Here is a 13,843-nt window from a genome sequence, read left to right as displayed (position 1 = left end):
CCTTTTAACAAGTTGTCAGAGCCCTGTCTTTTGTCACCCAAGTTGTGGCCTCTTTTCTTTCCAATGCAGCCATCGATGACCCATTTAACACAGCCTAGCTGGAGCTGTGCTCCTCGTGCTCAAGCTCTCACCAACACATCAAGGCCTCCCTCTCCTCAGCTCCCTTCTTTGCCATTCAGGATTTAGACTTCTACTCACCCTGGAGCTCACCCAGCAGAACTGCTGTGAACGTCTTTAATAAGACTTCAGATAACCTCTGAAAGAGCTTAATTCAGTTCGTCAGGTGAGCGAATTGGGTGGTGAAGTATCTTGTTTTGTATGACCCACCACTGTCCCACCCTTTACTAGTGAGACAGATCAGTCTGACAGTTGCCAAGTTTGCCAGGGGCCAGAATTACAGGGTCGTGAGCAAGCCCTTAGGATCTTTGGTGGAAGAGAGTTCTGGTCTATCTTTACTTGGCATCAGCTCAGTGATTCATAATAAAACCATTCATAGCCTTTCTTTATAGTTGTAGCGGGCTGGGGGAAATGCTGAAAAATAGAAGGTGCCACTTGCACTGCCACTGGAAGCTGTCGGCTTTATGAGTTGACCAAAACTGCTGGAATGGTGTCAATTTGCAGGGTTACACCCAGTAATTCTTCAACGCCTTCACTTAAGAAACAGGATATTGTTTACAAGAGACCAAGTAATCTACTTCATTACACAGTCCAGCCTCTACCAGTTATCATCTATAAATAAATCATGTAGGGAAGTGCTTTTAGCTACCAATCACACATAATGAACCCATTGAGATCCGCTGTGTCACCTTTGCCAGCCTGCCTGCTACACAGCAAGGGCGGGAGGAAAGTCCTGCTTGTCTTCATGGAGACACTGCATGGACCTAAACATTGCACTGAAACAAAAATAAATGACAGGACTGATGGTACGTCCACAGAGCAAAATAAAACACCATGGCTAATGCAGAGGAAAGCAGCAATTATAAGACTTCTGTTCTGCTGAGGAAAGGAAAGGAGAACAGACATACTTTGGTAGCACACGTCATATGAACCCAACAGAACCCACAAGAACTGTAATCATCGGTTTCCCATGTGGTCTGTTACACAGCTTGTGTCCTAGCACTACTATGTTTTACAATTTAATGATGCTTTTTAAATTAAACTTCTACATATTTTCATTTGATTATAACTGTGGAATGGAAACGGTGTCCAAGCAAACCCAGGCATGCTTATTGTCCCCTGACTCTCACATGTGCACATTCTGAACTCACACATGTACACACACAGCAATCTGATGCAAACAGTTTTAAAGTACAAGGAATGAAGCTTAGTGCATTTTAATCATATTGAAATTACCATTAAATCCATTAGATCCCTCTGTTTTTCAAGCACAAATTTAACAACCTTTAAGACTTAAATAATAATGGTTCTATAAAATTATTTTAAAATAATTTTATACTGGGAACCTTACAGTTCTTAAGTAGAAACACAAAATGAAATGTAAATTTGGATTTTGTGTTCACCAGAGACAGAACACCAGCTTCCTTCTGCAACTGCACTTTCAGTCTGTCTGGATAATTATTAACTGCTGATTCTCCCATAAAAGCCATCTAGATTCCAATATTTTCTAGCCTGTGATAATGAAAGAATTTGCATTTACTTTTTTTTTTTATATCTAGCCATATATCTGGATGGTAAATTCACCAATTTATCAAAGAAATTGAAAGAGAGAAAGGCTAATAAATACTATGACTCTTTTATGTTTTGCAAAATACGCTATATTGCCTCCTAGCCCAAGCCTTGGCAGTACTGCCTTTCTTCACAGCGATAATGCCATCAGGTCAACAAGGAATACTCTTGAATATCCTGTCTTCATTTAGAATATGTAAACTCCAATACTGCTCAGGTTTTCTCTTCAGATGTTAATAACTTGCTAAGGTACTGCCAGACAACTGTCAGGATGTCAGTTTGGCTAGGAATATCAGCTAGTAGTCAGCATGAAAAGTCGCTTTGTCCCATAAAGGCGTGACCTTGGCCATGTGCGTGAAGCCAGACCAATTGGATTTTATCTGTCAGTGGACAGAAGGATCTTTTCAGGAAGAAATCAAGGTGATCTGAGTCATATTTTGCTGACATGGCATGACATGAAGGGTCAGGAAGTTTACTCTGAACAAGATTTTGTAAATTCTTCACAGAGAACTACGGATATCAGAGGAATATTTGTAATGAAATGACAGTTTTTCCATTGACTTGAATATAAGAAGAGCTTTGTCCAAAAAGAAAAAAAGTCTCACACCACCAGAACAGAACCTTAAAGACTACATTGTGCAACCAGGAGAACTCACAGGTGGATGACCCTGTACTATGGGTAGTCTAGTCTCTCAGCAGTGTAGCTTTTCCAAGGTTATCTGTGGTACTATAGTAGAAGTACATGAAAATACAAGGTATATACCTGAAACCAAAGATAGCTTGAAAGTGACAGCAGGATGTAACACTAAGGAATATCTGGGAGGGGAAAAAGACTCTGAATGCCATGACATAGAGAAACATATCACTTATACAGCAAATTTGCAAGAAGCAGAGACATGGATATCAAGTGGAGAACAGCTCAAGGGACAAGAAAGAAAAATCTGTCATATGAAACTGGGAAGTGCAAATTAATAGAACTCTGAAATGTTTTGTTCCTTACCTACCATATAATCTTGCATTTTCATACTTTTTTCCTAAGATGCAGGTAGTGTTAACATCATGGCAAGAATTTCAGATTTCAGTGATCTGGTCAGAGAGTTACTCGTCAAGAAAATTGTGTGCTTGTTTTCCAAACCCTGATGAGCTCTTGCAAAAGATGAGCCACTTCATTTATTATTAAGCTGGTAAAAACATGCTCTTTTCCAGGCAAATATCCTGGCAGGAATTCATTACACTTTGCAGTGGAACTCCACCACTCTTGGGGCAGCCCAGAGAGACAGACACCTCCTGCACGCCGTTCCTTCCCTCTCCAGGGAGAACCAAAGCTACCGCCACCAATGCCACCTGAAGGTGCCCAGCACTATTAGAAACATACCCTCCACTTTGCCATGCAGAGAACTTTGTTTCAACTATACCCCAGCTTATTCCTAAAACAGCCGTGACTCGCAAACTCATCAATTTAATTGCATGCAAGGTGTTAGAATGAACAAATACTCCTTCTCCATAAATAAAGAAGTAAAAGCTAGTGCTGAAACTGAGCACTAGTGCCGTAATGTATGTCAGGCAGATGTTCCATCAGAGAAAAACCCTGACTTACATACTGTGCTGCCTTACATGTATTATCTGCTTCACGATGAAAAGCAAAATGCCTGTTAGTAGTTTCTTCTCTTAGCAACACCAGATTTTATTGTGGCTAATGCTATCAAGCATCTCTCTGCTTTTTGAAAGAGTTCCCAACTTCCATTTTACTAAAATGTGACAGATCTTGAAAGCTGTTTAAACCAAGCCTACGTCAGAAAACAAGCCCAGCATTACTGAAAATTTTTTTACTTTCTTCAGTCCAGCTATGTGTCATGACATCAGCTGAAAGCCTCAAACAGGATTACCAGTCTGTAACTACTGCCAAGCTAGATGGGATTTATAATCAGTTTAGCATACAGATTTATAGCAATGTTGAATCAACAATACAGAAATGTCTAATGTGAGTGCATATCGCAGTGCAAAGAGCCTCTACACTGAACTTTCTTCAGAGGCTTCATTTGACATTGTCCCACCACTAACAAAGGGGTTGCCTCAGGTTTCATGGTTTTAGGTCTTTAGCTCATTCCAGCCAAATTCTGCCCAACATAAAAGCAAGAAAGGAAGTGCCTCTCACCGTTCTGTGATGATGCTTCAGCACAAGTAAGGACAACTACTTTCCATTGCTGCAAGTAACAAGGGAGCTGGCACTGGAGACTGGAGGGTGATCTTGCAGTCCTTCTAGCAGCTAAGTTCCCCCACATAAGGAGAATTTTTCACCCGTAATGCAGTTAAAAGATATTTTTTGCTGCTTACTCATACAAATTGCCTTGGGTAGATTTGAAAATTATGCCCCAATCTTTTAAAGTACATGCGACTGGCATAAATGAATGATTATAGTCTTTCCCTTACATGAGGGCTCATTTTCATACCTTTTGCATGATGAGTAAGGGAACAGCATTACTTCCAGATAATTTAGTTATCAGGTTTTAAAAATCTAGGTTGGTTTCCTAATGCACCTGAAAGCATTTATATGTGCCCTCCAAAGCTTTTATGCAGCTGGACTGGGAAACTCTGAGCCTTCCCTATCGTACAGTTGTTTCATAATTCTGTGCTTAGCTGTGAGGGTCTTCTCTGGAGTTTCATGAACAGAGAAAGCTGAGAACATAGAACTGTCAATGATGTTTTGTGGACACCTTTAAAAGGGCTATTTTGGTCACACAAAGGCTAAAGAATATGCCTTTCCATGCAAAGAGGAGGATGAAATCCTTCTCAAGAGAACATCTTAAGTGATTGAAGACAGCATTTTGTGCTTGGTTTCACCCATTCATGTTGACCACAGGTTTGACTCATATGTGAAGCCCAAATGCTATCTGCAGCAAACCATGAATTACAAAAGTTTCAAAGTGGCTCTGATAGGTAAGAGAGTATGTTTCCAGTCATTGGAGAAAATAGGGATGGTATAGAAGATGTAAGATAAAGAATATGTTTCCCTAACAGTATTCCATGAACTTCACAGAAATTATTTTTTTAAAACATGGAATTGTTTCTCTTTGTTCCATGTACAAGGATTTCATATGCATAATATTCCAAGTTGTTCGCAAGCTCTCAGTTCCTGCACCACAGTGGAACTTGGCTGCAGATTCGAATACCTAAATTCAGATGTATACGTGTAGGCATCCACGTGTGAGCCAGCTGTGTAAGCTTTCCACAGACAGCAGCGTTCTGGTCATCCCAGTCAGTGGAGCCTGCAGAGTGGTTCATCATGCCCCAAAATAAATGTCGAGGGCTTGATTCATTTGCCTGAAATGAAACTCTCACTGCTTTTTGTATAATGTCAAGTAGGACACCCTGCTTCACCTTAATCTTCACTGCAGAAGGACCACAGTCTTCCAGAGTGGTGTTGTCCTGTGGATGTCATACACCCTGAGGCACCCCAAGTAATGGTGGAGACCTTAAGTTCAGGCAATCAAATTAGTGGCTGGTCTCCAAGCACCATTGATTCTGTAATAGGAACTCCCAAGCACCTATATTTATGGATCTAAATTTAGGTGTCTCAGTCTCAAATGAATCCTACCCTGAAAGACTGATCAGTCTCTTATATACTACTGACCAACCTTTTGATAAAATTTTACGGTTTTTACCATATATTAATAACAGAAGTCAGTAAATTGCTAAACACTCTACTGGTAGAGTGGAAGCATCAGTCTCATAACAATGTATTTCAGGTATTCAATGTCTAAGAGGAGCTGCTGGCTTTTGCTAGAAAATGTGATAGTTATTTTTTAATGATAGTATTCTAATTCTACCCAAAATATAGCATTGCAGAATATCAAGTCAGAAAACTAGGAAATGTCAGACTATAATTAAATATGTTCTATACGTGAGAACAGATGATGAATACATCATGTCTCACTGGGCAGACTGTGCCTGCAACAGAGATAAAATTCTGTAGTGATTCTACCAGTAACCATGTTATTAAGAATGCTCCTAACTAGAGTCCATGTGAAAACAAAAGGTTTTGGTCGAAATGAAATTGATAGAAGAGCTTAAAGTGGCTTTTCCATTTCCATTAAGACTCAGCACCACACTCACATTCATACCAGAAATAAATGTGACATACATGGAATTTCTAAGTCCATACAAGACTAATTAATAAATCTAATCCAGAATGAAAAAAAATAAAATTGAATTAGTTAAATTATAAGTTCTTGGAAGTTAATGCACTTAAGCAACTTGGTGGGGATCAGCATGCAATACCCGCTGGAACAGTAATCACTGGATATCCTGACTATCCAAAACACTGCAGAAAAGGCCTTGAAATTGCAGCTTTATTACATCAAAGCTCTTGGTCCAAGCACTTAGCCAACACAGTATCTGCCAATTCCATTACCAAGTTAGTCACTCGTATCACTCCCCAAAAAAGAAAGACTGCATAACACTGTCTCAAGTTGTTCAGCACAGGTTTTGACAAATGATAAAGTGATTTTCTATATGCTTTGCCATGTGTCCATGCATAAGCCATTCTTTCCTATCTAAGCTAAACAGTGTAATGACCACTAAAGGTAAAAGAATCACTGCGGCAAATGACATAGTCTTTAAGCTTTTGACACAACTCCTTGCCACATTTCCTCAAATGTCTTCACACAAATGTATTTAATGACTAAAAAAATACAGGTTTTATTCTGGGATCATAGACCAATGAATGCCTTACTTTCCCACAACTCAATCGAATACTCAAATTTATTAAAAATTGTGTCTTATTTCAAGGTAAATATCTGAAGACCTTTCAAAGAATGGTTCCCTTCTGGTGGAAAAAGAAAGCTTACAACAACATTAAAAAGTTTGAAGGACATAAAGATATTACTGTGAGTGAACAAGAATCCAGTCTAGAGCAGGGAAATAGCAGCTGAAAGAGCAGTGATAAAAGCTGGTTTGATTAAATTTGCTCTGACATCATTTCAAAGCCATCACCCTGAAGAGTTCATGGAGGTAAGTTGAGGCTCCAGAAGGCTGGTAAGGGCAGATCAATGGTCTTGGGTCTTCCTTTGGAAAATGAGGGAAATGGGAGTCAGAGGATTAGAGGTCAGTTAGCCTAACCTCAGGTCAGTACTAGAATGAAAATCCATGTTATTTGAAAACATTCAGAAAATAGCAAAGAGATGACTCACAGTCAATATAGTGCTGACAAATCCATCTAATTTACTCCTACAAAAGGAGTTTGGGCCTTATAGGTAGGGGAAATGCTGTGTTTCTTAACATCCACACACTTTCTGGCACTGTCCTACATCACATTTTCATAAATAACTTAGAAATAAATAATGTACAAATTGTAAATAAATACTGCCACTGCTATGAAAAAAATATATGCAGACAACGCAAATCTACAAGGGAAGTAAACTATGCTTAGACCCATTTTCTGGCACAGAACATCCTATGTCCACATTGTTTAACTTCCCCTCCATAACATGGTGACAACATCTAGATGCCTGTGGCTCAGCCTAATCGATCCATGTCCTCTGGTCCATGTCAACCTCACCCATGCTCAAATGTCACTTGAGGAAGTGTTAGCTGTCTTGGACCAAAGTCACAACCATAACTGTTCTAGCAGTTTATAAATAGCACAAATGATGGAGTCCTCACCCCAGGATCATTCGCTGGCATGTTTAATTTTTTCATGTAAATGTGCCTGGAGGCTAATTATCAGAGATTAATTTCCAAACTGGGAATCTCAAGAAGCATTCCAGAGGAATCTCTTCTGGATCTACAGCTGTTGCCCTTATGATCTCAATGACAAAGAGAGCACTGCCACTGAAACTGCAGGTGATGCTGGAGTGGGAAAGAGCTGGAAAGGCATAAAAATGCTGGAGTCAAGTTTGGGGTAGGTAGAATGGGAATGCTGATGCACAAAATAAAGAACTGACCTCAAAGAACACCTTGGTAAGAATACTGTTACACACTTGCCTAGGCATAATCAGCTGCAGAAAAGTCCGGCTAGGCAGTGATTCTACATGAAAGAAACTGAAGGTTAAAATGACTCACTAAATATTGCAAATTTATGTTAAGTGTCATCCAACCAGTAACTGCAAAAGACAGAGTTGGTCTCAAGGAAATATCTCTGAGTCCACATCACTGCAGCTACACCGCTGCGTGCTGGTGCTCCAGTGCAAGGGACCTTGGGGCAAAGTGACCCAGTGTGACATGTGGTGACACTGCCAGGTTGGCTGAGGCACTCACAGCAGATCTCCCTCTGCTGGGTAGGAACACGCCGTGCCACATTTGTTCTTGATGTAGATACCTTTTCAAGGCATTTATTTCCCAATTGCCTACCCACTGTTCTTTGATCCCTTTAATACCTTTCAGGCATCTGTGCTTTTGAGCCAGTATCTCATGCCCCTTTCCCAGGCCATCCTCAACGTGCAGCATCTTTGTGGTTCCACTAGACCCAGCTGGCTCTAAAACACCTCAGCATATGAACAAGAGATGGAAACTGTGCAGACTATATCTGGTCTTCTGCACCAACAGCTGCTGGCAGAGGCACCATTATCTCCTGGCTTGCCACAAAACTACACATTTTAGTGATTGCTCAGTATATTCCAAGCTATTTAGCAGATCTGTCATTAACAATTATTAAATAGCAGCTCAAAACTCAAAGAATGCAGTTTTATTCATTCATTTGAGTAGAGAATTGGGTTGTCTGGGCTCGGATCCTAATATATTTAGCACACCTAAAATGCCTTATAATCCTGGCCCCTAGTCATCCATAGCTCCCTACCAAGCCACCAATTCCAATGAAAAGCAAGGTGAAGGAGCGCTAACATTCATGCAGATCTTGTCCTAAATGGGGTTGGACCACAAGTGATGTCTACCTGCTGCTGGGAGCTATGAAGTACCTTGAGCTCCACAGTTTAGCTGTAGCCCCTATGACCCTCCAGTTTTGCACATGGGGACTATACCTAGACCCACTAGGCAGGTCAGGAATTAAATCCACACAGTTTGATTCCCAGATTGCTAAAGAACTCTGTAAGTCAGATATAACCCCCATTCTACCCATTCCAAAGTTGACTCAATTAAGTTTTCTGCAGTAGAAATTTGCAGAACCTTTCATGGTATTCACTGGTAACCAGTCAAGTTTAGGAAAGTCCAACCTAAGAAGTATCACTCAATCATCTTTCCACAAGGTCTATCCTATCTGGATGCATCAGTTAAATTATATTGAGACATCACTCAAATATAGTTTAGAATGCAGTAAAAAGATGCCTGTTCATACCATTTAGCCTAGAAACAACAATCTACAAATAATATTATATTCTGAGGTTACTGAAATCATTGGTTTCAATATGTCATTTGCAGTATAAACTACGTTTAAAACGGAGAATCCTGTGAATAAAGTTAGTAACTATTGCAAGAATAACCTCCTAAGTTTTAAAGGCACCCATTCTGCCAGAAATGGCTAATACTGAATATTCAAACATGTTAGTTGAAAAACACCACTTACATTCAGCTATCAATCAAGTCCTGATATAAAATCCCTCTTCTTGCACAGTGTGGTTTTGTATGAAGAAACCAAACAGGTGGAGGAAGGAGTGGAAAACACCTTCAGTGACTGGCATAGGCTGTGGCAATAAACTTTAAAACTATTCTGGATTACTATTTCTTCTGTTGCTTGGAATTCACTGTTTTCTGTCTCTTTGTAAGACGACTGTGTTTTACATCAAGTAGAAAACATATGTTCTTCCTTGTTTTATAAAAATAATATTTTTGTATGACTAATAATGCATATAATTTATAAAATTTGGAGTAAACATACAACTTTAGACTTCTTTCTGTGGTCATTCAGAAAAAGTAGCAGAATATTTAACAGATATCAGGACAACGACTACTGAGAATGTTTTCTTTTCTTGAAAAATAAATAGAAAGGAAAGAAAAACAGATTGAGACAAAATAGGAATAAGCGTTTCTTCAACTCTTCAACACAGATGTCTTACTCAATGTATCAGACTCTTTTATAGTTCTTGAGAAATCTACTAGAGAGGAATTCACTGATTCGGCAGTTAGTTATTTCTTTCCATAGATGGAGCACACAGGCCAAGGACTCTGACCCATGTGCATTTTATTTTTAAAAGCTTAGGAACAATTCTAATTGGATTCTTCATTTTCCTTTTTGTTCCTAGAGTGAGGGATAAAACTTCCATGGCCATTGCGTTGCAGTGACAGGATAATCTGTTCTACACGAGCAGAGAGGGGCCTCCAGGCACTGGGATCAGAAAATACCGCAGTGGCAAATCTGCCAGCAACATCGATCAACCCATTGCAGACTGGAAAAAAAAAAAGAAAGTCCAAGTTCAGGTCAGCCTCAGTGACAGCTCGATGGTAGGAGTGGCTCAGCCGCTGACACTCTGAGCCACAGGAGGCTGCGTTCGGCTTGCAAGCTTCCCTTAGAGCACCTTTTTGCCAGAATTCCTCGGATACACGTGATGGAGTTTCAGCAGTGCTTCAGTAGCTTTTTCCACTTTGTTACTGTACCCTATTTCCATTACATCCCCATACAGTTGATCAGGTTTAAGTGACCCTCAGGATGTGTCAGTGTGAAAATAATGTTTGAGATTAATTGACCTTCCTTGTTGGTATTTCCACTCTTCACAGCAGATAATAAACTTTTCCAATAGCATTTATTTGAGATCTCACAGCAACATAAACGCCAAATTCAGTCCCGACAGAGTCTGCTACATCACGTTCAAATTGCTGTTGATCAAGAACAAACACTGAAAAGTCATGCCTAGACAAATGACACATCAACATACCCAGAATTTAAGGAAAACTGGTGCTGATTCAATGTTCACAAATTCTAAGCTGTCTGATTAGTCAGATCATGAGGCCTAAGAAACAAATGAAGTCTAACTCACAGCTTTCAAGCATACGCTTTGCAAAGACAGGACATTGCCAATAAAAAGACATCTATATTGAGTCTGGTTTAAAAGTCATCCACTTCCCACTGAGTTCCTTTAAATACAAAATCATCAGTTGTGTAACTTGCAGCTATTTTCTCAGAAACACCAGTTATTTAAGGCGTATTTTCTGGCATCACAAAGGTAGCTTCCTTTGTTACACAGTTAAAACACAAAACATAAGTGCATATGTAAGTATTTATGCTTTACGATATTCTTTTCATCCAAGGAGTCAACATGTTAAAGATCATGCCCGTCTGGGGGAAAAGGTGCTACAGAAAGATATATATGCTGAAAAATAAAATGTGACTGGGTTCTCTGGCCTTGTATACAAGTCAGAATTGACTAGATTGTTTTATTACTCCAAACACTTTTTAAGTGTTTCAGATGAGCAGCAATGTGTCAGAATAGTCCCAAGACACCAGATCTTCAGCAACTGTAGTTTCAGAAGACTTATCTCCCCAGTGCATCCGCGGGAGGTTGGCATGAACAGAAGTCTTGGAAAGTCTTGGAAATACCAGGGCAGACCTGAGGCAGCTATTTTTAGCACCGTTTCAAGATATGGTTTTGCTCTTTGGATTCCTGTTACAGTCAAGATACTGCAAAAATCTCTGAACATTTGGTCATATGCCTCATGCTGGTTTCTATAGCATGACATGCTCTCTGCTGTCTCTCTGCTGTACTGTGAATGAACATGGGACCGGATTAGCCCACAGGGCCAAAAAAGAGGAAAGGAACTTAGGGAGGGGCACCCCAGAAAAATAGGAATCTAGTATATAATACTCATGTAGGCTGCTTCAGTGGTCAAAGGAGAGTTGGCTACCTGGTTTATGGTGAGCTGAGATGAAGTACTCTCTGGAAGGGCCTCTGTCTCTTTAGCAACAATGAAGAGAGTCTGAACAACTACTTTTCAGTGGATATTTTTAGATGGCTGGAAATAGTGAGATGAATCCCACCTCCTGGGCTGATCATTTCTGGCACAGAAGAACTCACAATGAGTCTAGCGTCAGTCATTGGGTCTATGCAGGAGAGACCTAGGAGGGAGCTCAGGAGCGTACAGTGGGACCCTATCCTAAATTCAGGAATCAGCTGAGAGAGAGGAGTGAAAATGGAAGAACAATTAAGTAATATATTCCCTTCTGCCAATTATCTGTTCCAAAGCTGAAATACAACTCAAGAGCATCACCAAGTGACTGCAGATTAAAAGTGTATCTTAACCATAACTGCAGTGTATATTCAAAGATTTCCCTTTGGGTATTTTCAGACATCCGCACCCATTCTCGCTCTCTTTTTGGTATTGTGCTTGGTATTCACACCAGTAACAACCATTATCTAAACTGATTCCACACTGACTTCATTCCTCTAGCAATATTTACAACACAGATTTAAGACAAAAAGATAGAACACCAGAAGAGTTTTTCAGCATGTCACAAAAAACCATTTATCTAGTACTACAAGACATTACAAAGCTGCATGCAGCACTGAGGCAGGTATCAGTTTATCTTGTGGCTGGCTGGGAAACTGGAAGAAGATCAAGGAGAAACTCCCAAATCTGAAGGAAACTCCCAGAGTATTATTCTCTCACTTCTAACTAATTCTTCTTTTCTGTAACATTAGTCTGGCTGCTTTCAACAAGTAAAGAAAACTTGAGCAAATTGACAGCACATTTAATGGAAAATACGTGGAAAGCTGTCTTATGCATGTGGGCAGTTCAGTTTCCTCTCCGTTAATGCTACCTGAGGGAATCAGTTAGCTGCTTACTATGCTTTGACCTCATTGGATTCTCATGCAGTCATGCTGTGAGAACCTCAAATTTTAACATTCCTATTCTTAATGGGAACAGCTTGTACTATATGTTTGTTGATGAATAACTACATGCAAAACCTAATGAGATCACAGAGCTATAAAATAACTTTTCTAATGGCAAGAAAAATAAAATTCCATTTTGCTAAGTTGTGCGTCTCACTATCTCAGATAAAAGCCTAAAGTACTTTTCATTTCTTATACAGGAAGATTCCCTAAATAATGTCACTTTGAAAATGTAGGCACCTGACAAGAAAAAGCTGTTAACAAAACCAAACAAACAGAGCAAATTTAAGTTTGTAGGGTTCAAATCCTGCTATCATTGCACAAAGCAAACTCATTCTTCCCGGGTTCTGCTAATAGCCTTTGTGAAACACATCCCTTTGCAGGGGTTTCTGGAGGGGTAATCTCCTTGCTACAAAAACCTTTATCACAGTTATTTACCAGCTGCTGCCAGTCCTCACACAATCAAATCTGAAGTCTGATTAAGCAAGGTTATACACAAGTGTGAGAGAGGAAAACAGCCACAAGTTGAATCGGAAAGGAGGACTGCTCAGAGGTAAAAACTGGGCTGAATAGCTCTCTGGGCAAATACAGGTCAAAACATGCTGATGACAAAGCTTTAATTACTATTTAGTCTTGAACAGTAGAAGGCATGTTTCATAACCATTGCACAGCCATTTCGTATGTAGAGCCCTGATGCAAAATCCCCGTTGTCTTTGTATTGTAACTCTCCCAGCAAGTAAGTACAGAAGATAACTCTTAATTTGGATGCTGCAGATCTGCAATGGACGAGGTTAAAGCTGTACTACAGTAACTCAATTCGCCACACGCTTAAAGCACATCCACAGAATTATTGTGGCTCAGGTGACTTGTAATAACTTGTCAAGCTCCGCCAATTTGGTTGCTTGTCTGAACCCTAAGGCTGCTCCGCTGTGATTTATCTAGTCCGGCACAGAGCTTGGGAGGAGCTGCCACACCTCTCGTGACAAAAATGGCACAGGCGGAAGGGCAATACTCAACACGCACACTAAAAATGGAGGGGAAATACAACAAAGTTTTGATTTTTCTTCCATGTTCCAAAGAGCGTACTGAGAAAATCCTCTGCATAAAAAACTGACATACTCTATGAAATCACTTGGTATCCTGCTCACTTCTGATTTAATTAAGTCAGCTGGACTTTGCCATCCAAATATGAAAAATGTTGGCGTTACTATGCTGGAAAGCAAGAGACGAATAAGCAACGATGAGAACTCGGCAAAGCACAAGCAGACATTGTCCAAACCTCCCTACATTGTCCCGGCAATACTGACTTGCAGCAATGTGCCCCAAGGCTGCCAATAATGATGAATTTTGGCATTCCCCTGTTATTTTTATACGGGCAAAAC

General features: G+C 40.0%; 1 long non-coding RNA gene across 2 annotated transcripts in view; it reads right to left on the bottom strand.

The window, feature by feature from the left end:
* Window positions 1–10,660, bottom strand: part of LOC142600944 (uncharacterized) — a 74,385-nt gene extending 63,725 nt beyond the window's left edge. For both annotated transcript variants that reach the window (XR_012834443.1, XR_012834444.1), the window contains exon 1: window positions 9,203–10,660. This is a non-coding gene — a long non-coding RNA (uncharacterized LOC142600944). The remainder of the gene's footprint in view (window positions 1–9,202) is intronic.
* Window positions 10,661–13,843: the final 3,183 nt, after the last annotated feature.

The sequence above is a fragment of the Balearica regulorum genome, chromosome 3 (assembly GCF_011004875.1).
Source record: "Balearica regulorum gibbericeps isolate bBalReg1 chromosome 3, bBalReg1.pri, whole genome shotgun sequence".
NCBI lineage: Eukaryota > Metazoa > Chordata > Aves > Gruiformes > Gruidae > Balearica > Balearica regulorum.
The sequence above is the reverse complement of the archived record's forward strand: the minus strand, read 5'-3'. Positions and strand labels throughout refer to the sequence as shown.